This window comes from Rhinopithecus bieti, unplaced genomic scaffold (genome assembly GCF_001698545.2).
Source record: "Rhinopithecus bieti isolate Rb0 unplaced genomic scaffold, ASM169854v2 scaffold_38008, whole genome shotgun sequence".
NCBI lineage: Eukaryota > Metazoa > Chordata > Mammalia > Primates > Cercopithecidae > Rhinopithecus > Rhinopithecus bieti.
The window spans coordinates 503153-512212 of NW_016815997.1; the positions used below are offsets into that span (position 1 = coordinate 503153).

General features: G+C 46.9%; 1 long non-coding RNA gene across 2 annotated transcripts in view; it reads left to right on the top strand.

Annotated features, from left to right (window-relative positions):
* The first annotated feature begins 3306 nt into the window (after window positions 1–3306).
* Window positions 3307–9060, top strand: part of LOC108516656 (uncharacterized) — a 10153-nt gene continuing 4399 nt past the window's right edge. Inside the window, exons 1-2 of one of the 2 annotated variants that reach the window (XR_001881900.1) lie at window positions 3307–3350; window positions 7036–7145. This is a non-coding gene — a long non-coding RNA (uncharacterized LOC108516656). Of the gene's footprint in view, window positions 3351–5432; window positions 6026–7035; window positions 7146–9060 lie in introns of those variants that run through there. The other variant, XR_001881899.1, reaches the window with a different exon arrangement.

Sequence of the window (9060 nt, forward strand, 5' to 3'; positions counted from 1 at the left end):
TTATTATAAAAATATATTTTATATATACACAGACACATAAGAAATATATATATATTTATTTCTACAGGTATACATATAGAAAATTACAACTTCTTTTTTAGAGATTGTTTAACTTTTTTTTTTTTTTTGAGATGGAGTCTTGCTCTGTCACCCAGGCTGGAATGCAGTGGCACGATCTCAGCTCACTGCAAGCTCCGCTTCCTGGGATCACGCCATTCTGCTGCCTCAGCCTCCCCAGTAGCTGGGACTACAGGTGCCCGCCACCACGCCCGGCTAGTTTTTTTTTATTTTTTTAGTAGAGACGGGATTTCACCATGTTAGCCAGGATGGTCTTGATCTCCTGACCTTGTGATCCGCCTGCCTTGGCCTCCCAAAGTGCTGTGATTACAGGTGTGAGCCACCGCACCCGGCCGAGATTGTTTAACTTTTTTAAATGATTATATTATAGACATTTTGTATTTTATGTTAAAATTTAATTAATTAATTTTGAGACAAGGTCTTGCTCTGTCACCCAGGCTGGAGTGCAGTGGCGTGATCATAGCCCACTGCAGCCTTCAACTCCTGAGCTCAAGCAATTCTCCTGCCTTGGCGTCCCAGGTAGCTGGGAATACAGGTGCGCACCACCACACCCAGCTAATTTAAAAATATACATGTTTTCGCAGCAATGAGGTCTCCCGTATCTTGCTCAGCCTGGTCTCGAGCTCCTGGGCTCAAGTAATCCTCCTGCCTCAGCCTCCCAAAGTCCTGGGATGACAGACGTGAGCCACTGCACCTGACCTATTTTTAAATTTTAGATGAAGGGGTACGTGTGCAGGTGTGTGACACAGGTCTCTTGTGTGATGCTGAGGTGCGGGCTTCTAATAATCCCATCACCCAGGTAGTGAGCATAGCACGCAATAAGTAGTGTTTGAACCCTCCCCACTCTCCATCCACACTCCTTTTGAAATCCCTACTGTCTGTTTTTGTCATCCTTCTTTTTATTTATATTTATTTATTGAGATGGCGTCTCGCTTTGTCTCCCAGGCTGGAGTGCAGTGGCGTGATCTTGGCTCATTGCAGCCTCTCTCTCCTGGGTTCAAGCGATTCTCCTGCCTCAGCCTCCCAGGTAGCTGAGATTATAGGTACGCACCACCACACCCAGCTAATTTTTTTGTAATTTTAGTAGAGACGGGATTTCACTATATTGGCCAGGCTGGTCTTGAACTCCTGGCCTCAGGTGATCCACTCGTTTTGGCCTCCCAAAGTGCTGGGATTAAAGGTGTGAGCCACTGCGCTTGGCCAGAAATCTTTCTTTCTTTCTTTTTGAGACGGAGTTTTGCTCTTGTTATCCAGGCTGGAGTGCAATGGTGCAATCTTGGCTGACTGCAGCCTCTGCTTCCTGGGTTCAAGCGATTCTCCTTCCTCAGACTCCCAGGTAGCTGGGATTACTGGCACGTGCCACTATGCCCACCTAATTTTTGTATATCTAGTAGAGACGGGGTTTCACCATGTTGGCCAGGCTGGTCTCAAACTCCTGACCTCAGGTGATCCACCCGCTTCAGCCTCCCTAAGTGCTGGGATTGCAGGCGTGAGCCACCACGTCCCACCTTTGCGTTTGTAACTCTGTCTTGCTTTCTGCATTCCAGAACCCCCAAGTGACACAGACCCTCTTCATAGGCTTCTTTTGCTACTTATGCATCTTATTTAGTGACAAGTCCTTTCAATTCTATTTCCTAATTTTTATTGGGTCAGATGCAATCTTCATATGACTTGTAACTATGCTTCCTAAATGTTGGCCACAAGTCCTTTAGGAAATTATAAGCCGTAAAATTGCTTTATCTGAATTTTGCAATTTAGATTTTGATTTTGACCATGAAAAAAAGACTTGTTGGCCGGGCGCGGTGGCTCACCCCTGTCATCCCAACACTTTGGGAGGCCAAGGCGGATGGATCACAAGGTCAGGAGTTCAAGACCAGCCTGGCCAATATGGTGAAACCCCGTCTCTACTAAAAATACAAAAAAAAAAAAATATATTAGCCAGGCGTGGTGGAGGATGACTGTAGTCCCAGATACTCGGAAGGCTGAGGCAGGAGAATCGCTTGAATCCAGGAGGTGGAGGTTGCAGTGAGCCGAGATCACACCTCTGCACTCCAGCCTGGGCGACAGAGCGAGACTCCATCTCAAAAACAAAAGAAAAGAAAAAAAAAGAATCGTCATAGTCCCTTGGCCTCCTGTAGAAGATACCATCATTAAATGCAATTCATCATTTTTTTTTTTTTTGAGATTATAGAAGCCACAGCACGCAATGGTTTTGTGGTTTACATGGAAGTCTATGATTTATTTTGAGTTAATTTGTATCAGAGCTAGCAGGTTGAGGTTGCGATTCATTTTTTGATGTTCCTCACTGTGTCTGCTTGCTCCAGAAATTTCAGTGAAATAGATATTCCTCCTCCACTGAATTACTTTTGCTCCATGGTCAAAAATTAGTCAGACATGATTCTACGTATCTGTTTCTGGGTATACTCTCCCCGTTTTATCACAGCAATATCATAAGCCCAAAACGTGTGTGATCTCTGTCACTTAATTCTTTCTCAAAATGCTTTCAACTCGCTTTTCCATTGCTTTATACGTGTTACAATAATCTTTTCTATGTATATTTTTAAAAAGTTTCTAGGTATATTTTAAAATGCTTGGATTTTATATGAATTCTGTTTGTTTCTTGAGGTGGATTCTCGCTCTGTCGCCCAGGCTGGAGTTTAGTGGCGCAATCTTAGCTCACTGCAACCTCCACCTCCTGAGTTCGAGCAATTATTTCTGCCTCAGCCTCCCAAGTAGCTGGAATTACAGGCGCCCTCCACCACACCCAGGTAATTTTTGTATTTTTATTAGAGATGTGGTTTCATCGTGTTGGCCAGGCTGGTCTCAAACTCCTGACCTCAGGTGATCCGCCTGCCTCAGCCTCCCAAAGTGCTGGGATTGCAGGCGTGAGCCACTGCATCCAGCCTGAATTTTGTTAACTTTGTAAATCAGTTTATTGAGAACTGACATCTTCACTGTAGTGAATATGCTCCATGAACGTAGTATGCCTTTCCTTTATTTGGGTCTTTCATGTTTTTCATGAGAATTTTTATAATTTTTATCATACAGAACTACATATGCTTGGTGAGATTTATATATAAGTATCTCATTCTCTTTGGAGCAATTTAAAATAGTTTGTTTTTTCTTTGAGACAGAGTCTCACTCTGTAGCCCAGGCTGGAATACAATGACACGATCTCGGCTCTCTGCAACCTCCACCTCCCGGGTTCAAGTGATTCTCCTGCCTTAGCCTCCCGAGTAGCTGGGACTACAAGCACCTGCCACCTCGCCCAGGTAATTTTTTTGTATTTTCTGTAGAGACCGGATTTCACCATGTTGGCCAGGCTGATCTCAAACTGCTGAACTCAGATGATCCACTCACCTCGGCCTCCCAAAGTGCTGGGATTACAGGTGTGAGCCATCACACCTGGCCTAAAATAGTATTATATTTTGTATTTTGGTTTCGCCTTGTTCATTATCACTGTATAGAAATACAATGGATTTTTATACATGTATCTTGTATCCTGTGAACTGATTGAGCTCATTTATTAGTTCTAGAAAGTTTTTTTCCAGATTGTTTGAGATTTTCTATCAAGACAATTATGTCATCTTCAAAGAGAGACAATTTTTTTTCTTTTTTTCCATGAGGGTTTGTTTTTACTCTTTGACTATTGTTTGTATATTTTGAATTCTTCCTAATGATTTTTTTAAAGCCAAATGATGTTTGGATCCTTCCTATACTTCCTTGGACCCCATCCTGGAAAATCCCTCAAGATATCCTCAGGTCAGAGGTCTCCAAGGAACACGTGCTTTAAACTCTGCTCCGTGACCACATGACTTACCCAACCCTTGCAAATGCGTCCAGAAAATGTCTTTCTTTAGTCTTTTGCTGGTACGTTTAATCAATTCACCAGTTTAAAACTTTTTATTCATACTGTAAATAAACCAGCGTTTCCCTGTGACTTTTCCCCTTTATAGTCACAGCTGTACACACTGAGCCCACTGCCTCCCTGTGACTTTTCCCCTTTATAGTCAAAGCCGTACACACTGAGCCCACTGCCTTTTAATGCTTTCTGCTTTGCCAAAACCACCCTTACTTTTCTGCCTATTGAAACATCATCGTCAGGGCCGGGCCTGGTGGCTCACGCCTGTCATCCCAGCACTTTGGGAGGCTGAGGCAGGCAGATCACGAGGTTGGGAGTTCGAGACCAGCCTGGCCAATATGGTGAAACCCCGTCTCTACTAAAAATACAAAAATTAGCTGAGTGTAGTGGCAGGCGCCTCTAGTCCCAGCTACTCAGGAGGCTGAGGCAGGAGAAGCGGAGGTTGCAGTGAACCGAGATGGTGCCGTTGCACTCCAGCCTGGGCAACAGTGCGAGACTACGTCTCAAAACAAGAACCAAAAAACATCATTGTCAACATTCATCTTCGGTTTGAGCCTCCGTTTCGTTCTCCTTTAAATGAAATTGCTTAAGAGCAGATGTTTTTCAGCACTGTATTCCTCCTTCCCAGTTCTCTTTGTTTCTCCTGCTTGATTAAAAATCTTAAATAATACCCATCGTGTTGGCACCAGACTCGCGTTGCCGAAACCCCATTTAGCTAAGCTGGTGTTGTGATCTCCCGGGTCTCCTAATGACATGCTTAAGCATGCCCCCCTCGGTGTGTGCAGAGGAAGCTGTGTGCCTTACGTTGATCTGTCAGAAATGAACACAACAGCTCCCCTGCCAGTAGGATGCCCCGGGCTGGGCTCTGCCTGTCAGCTCCCTGATGGAAGGTGGCTATGCAATTTCTCATGCTGCCTTCTTGGAATAGTACGCTGAATTACAGCCCCCAGTCATATACAGGTCGTTATCCTTAAAACCCATGAATAGCCTGTAATGAGGCTGAGGTGGGTGGATCACCTGAAGTCAGGAGTTCAAGACCAGCCTGGCCCACATGGCGACACCCCATCTCTACTAAAAATATAGAAATTGGCCGGGCGCGGTGGCTCACGCCTGTAATCCCAGCACTTTGGGAGGCCCAGGCGGGTGGCTCACAAAGTCAGGAGATCGAGACCATCCTGGCTAACACAGTGAAACCCTGTCTCTACCAAAAAGACAAAAAAAAAAAAAAAAAAAAAAGCCGGGCATGGTGGCGGGCACCTGTAGTCCCAGCTACTCAGGAGGCTGAGGTAGGGAGAATGGCATGAACCCAGGAGGCGGAGTTTGCAGTCATCCAAGATTGTGCCACTGCACTCCAGCCTGGGCGACAGAGCAAGATTCCGTCTCAAAAAAGAAAAAAGAAAAAAAAAATTATGTGGCTGTGGTGGTGCGAGCCTGTAATCCTGGCTACTCAGGGTGCCAAGGCAGGAGAATCGCTTGAACCCGGGAAGTGGAGGTTGCAGTGAGCCGAGATCACGCCACTGCACTCCAGCCTGGGCTACAGAGCAAGACTTCATCTCGAAAACAGACATAAGCTTACAAACAACAACACTAAAACACGAATAGGGTTACATTACATGGTAACGGACTTTAAAGATGCATTTCAGTTAATGATCTTGAGATGGGAGGATGATATTGGATGATTGACGTGGATCCTCAATGTCATTATAAGCATCTCTCTAAGAAGGAGGCAGAGAGAGACTGGACTAGCAAGAGAGTACACGATGTCAGGACTAAAACGAGGTCCGATGTTGCTGGCTTTGAAGACGGAGGAACGGGCGACAGGCCAAGAAATGAAAGGAATACAGCTCTGAAAGCTGCAAAACGCAAAGGAACAGCTTCTCCCCTAGAGCCTCCAGAAGAGACACTGCCCTGCTGACACCGTGATTTTAGCCCAGGGAGGCTCACCGTTGCAGTTCTGACCTCCAGAACTGTAGGACCATGTACTGATGTTGTTTCAGCCCAATAAATGATAACTTCCTACAGCAGACAGAGCTTCCTATAGCCAACCTTACTGAGCCTTCAGTGGGAGCCTTTTTGGACAATGTGGTAAGTGGAGTTCTCCCCTTGCCATCCAAGTGCCAGCTTTCAGCCTGCTGTTGGGGAAGAGATGATGGTTGCCCACGGGGTCTGCCTTCCATCACAGGCTTGTATGCAAAGAGGTTTTTTTGTTTGTTTGTTTTGAGACGGAGTCTCGCTCTGTCGCCCAGGCTGGAGTGCAGTGGCCGGATCTCAGCTCACTGCAAGCTCCGCCTCCCGGGTTCACGCCATTCTCCTGTCTCAGCCTCCGGAGTAGCTGGAACGACAGGCGCCCGCCACCTCGCCCGGCTAGTTTTTTTTTTTTTTTTTATTTTTTAGTAGAGACGGGGTTTCACCGTGTTAGCCAGGATGGTGTCGATCTCCTGACCTCGTGATCCGCCCGTCTCGGCCTCCCAAAGTGCTGGGATTACAGGCGTGAGCCACCGCGCCCGGCCACAAAGAGGTTTTGTTTGTTTCTTTGATGATGTTGTTGTTGAGACAGAATCTCGCTCTGTCACCCAGGCTGGAGTGCAGTGGTGCGATCTTGGCTCACTGCAACCTCCGCCTTCCGCATTCAAGGGATTCTCTTGCCTCAGCCTCCTGAGTAGCTGAGACTACAGGCGCCCATCACCACACCTGGCCAATTTTTGCATTTTTAGTAGAGATGGGGTTTTACCATCTTGGTCAGGCTGGTCTCCAACACCTGACCTCAGATGATCCACCCACCTCAGCCTTCCAAAGTGCTGGGATGACAGGTGTGAGCCACTGCACCTGGCCTATATGCAAGGAGTTTCTAAGAAAGCGTGTGTTCAAGGAAGAGCATCAGGTAACGTTTTTTGAGAACTCACAACCTGCAGAGGCAGCAGTAAACATGTCTGATGCACTTTCCTGAGAGTGTTCAATTGGGTCAGTGTAAGAATCTCACCATTTCTGGCTCCCGTGTCTTCCAACGTAGACATATCCCCTCTGACTTTGCAGAAGACAGCATCTGCAGTAGAAATGATAGCAATGTCCATATTATCATTCCCTTTTATCATTAGAACAGCTGATGCTTCTTGAACGACGCGTACTGGATTGAATCCTCGCAAAGGGAAAGGCGGAGATTGGAGATCAGCCTCGTCTGCAAGGTCAGGCAGGAGTCCTATACCAGGTAAGCACTGACTCCAGGTTGCGTGGATCTTACCGCAAAGCACAGGCTAATGTTCACCCCCAGGCCATTTTCATGTGCATCCAGTCACTGGGACACATTGCGTGTCATTTCCATCAAGACTGAGCTTCCAGGAGGGGATGTTTTATCCTGACAGGACAGACCTGCGTGTTCAGGCTAATCTCCAACCATTACCTCCACTCAGGTGTGTGTGGGAAATCCCCAGTTGCTAGGAGCCCCGTGTCACTCTGACCTAACTCAGTGGCTCCATACATACCCTCTGGCTGCGTCTGTTTTGTGTTGCTGTGAAGGAATCTCTGAGGCTGGATCATTTATAAAGAAAAGATGAGATTTGGGTGGGGACACAGAGAGGAAGGGGAGCCGTGTGTGCAGAGACCACATGTAGAGACAGGACGCGCGAGAGAGAGACCGAGAGAGAGTGGGGAGCTTCCGGGCTCTTTGGAACAGCCAGCTTTCATGGGAACTCAGAAACACTCTCAAGATGAACACTAATCTGTGCGTGAGGAATCCACTCCCGTGATCCGAACACCTCCCATGAGTCCCCACTTTCAGCATTGTGATGAAATTTCAGCACGAGGTATGGAGGGGTACAAACATCCCAACCATAGCGTGTCTGAAACCATGCCATGAAACCATCGTTGGCATAGCAACGATCAGAAAAGCAGATCTAAAGTGGAAATGATGCGTTCTCTGCATCTCACCAGCATCGTGATTTTCAGACTGTGGAAATTTTGCTTTTGCCTGTTGTGGGTTTGTTCTGTCTTTTGGATACACGTATCTCTAGCAACAACAAGTGGCTTCTCCCTTGTGAATGCCTTCCGAGAAGTGAGGGAAACAGTGTAGTGGAAATATCAGGATGCAGCAGGAGCGCCTCAGAAAATGAGATCCTGTCCTCCAGAATCTCCTTTCATCATTGGTGCTGGTGCGATTCATCTTTCCTTGCTTTGCAGTAGAGACGTAAAAAAATTTCAAACCCAACGGGCATCCCTGGTTGCTCCCTCCCCTCTGTCCAGTTAGTGACGGTGTGAGCCATCCTCCTTTTTATCCGGTCCTAGCAGTCTAGCATGAGACAGCATGCCTGACTCTGGAGAAATCCCACTGGAAGAGTCCTGCATGGTGAAGAACCTCCTGGCTCCTCCCAAGAAAGAAAAATGGCAGTCTTCTAAGGTACTGGCCTATGATGTAGCTCCCATGAGTCAGATGCATGTGCCCCAGACTTGGAATCAGGCACAAGAACATGGCTTTAGTCTGGATGATGGTGCCTCTGCCAAATTCACGTGTCGGAACTTAACCCCCCAGATAATGGGTATTAGGAAGTGTGGGCCATCAGGAGGTAGGATGACTGCCCTCAGGCATGAACTTGAGAGATTCTGCTGGCTCCTTCTGCCCCTGTCATGTGAGAACACCAAGAAAGCACCATCTCTGAAGCAGAGACAGAGCAAGCCCTCAGCAGACACTGCGCAGCCCTCCGCAGATGTAGGCTGAGAACTGGGAGAAGGGTCTTTCTCTATTGCTTGAGCTTATGGATGGCAGGAGGCATCGGGGTCACAGGTGAGACTCCTTGTGTTGGAATCTTCCATGTATCTTAAAAAGTCATGAAAGCAACGAGACTCCGTTCACACACTCTTCCAAGTTTCTTCTTCCTTCTGCTTCCTTCTTCTTCCTTCTTTCTTTTCTTCTTTCTTCTTTTTTCTTTCTTCTTTCTTCTCCTTTCTTCTCCTCTCCTCCTCCTCCTCTCCTTCTCCTCCCTCCTCCTCCTCCCTCCTCCTCTCCTCCCCCTCCTCTCCTCTCCCTCCTTTTCCTTCTTCTTCTTCTCTTCTTCTTCTTCTTCGTCTTTGTCTTTGTCTTCTTCTTCCTCTCCATCTTCTTCTTCCTTCTTCTTTCTTCTTCCTCCTCC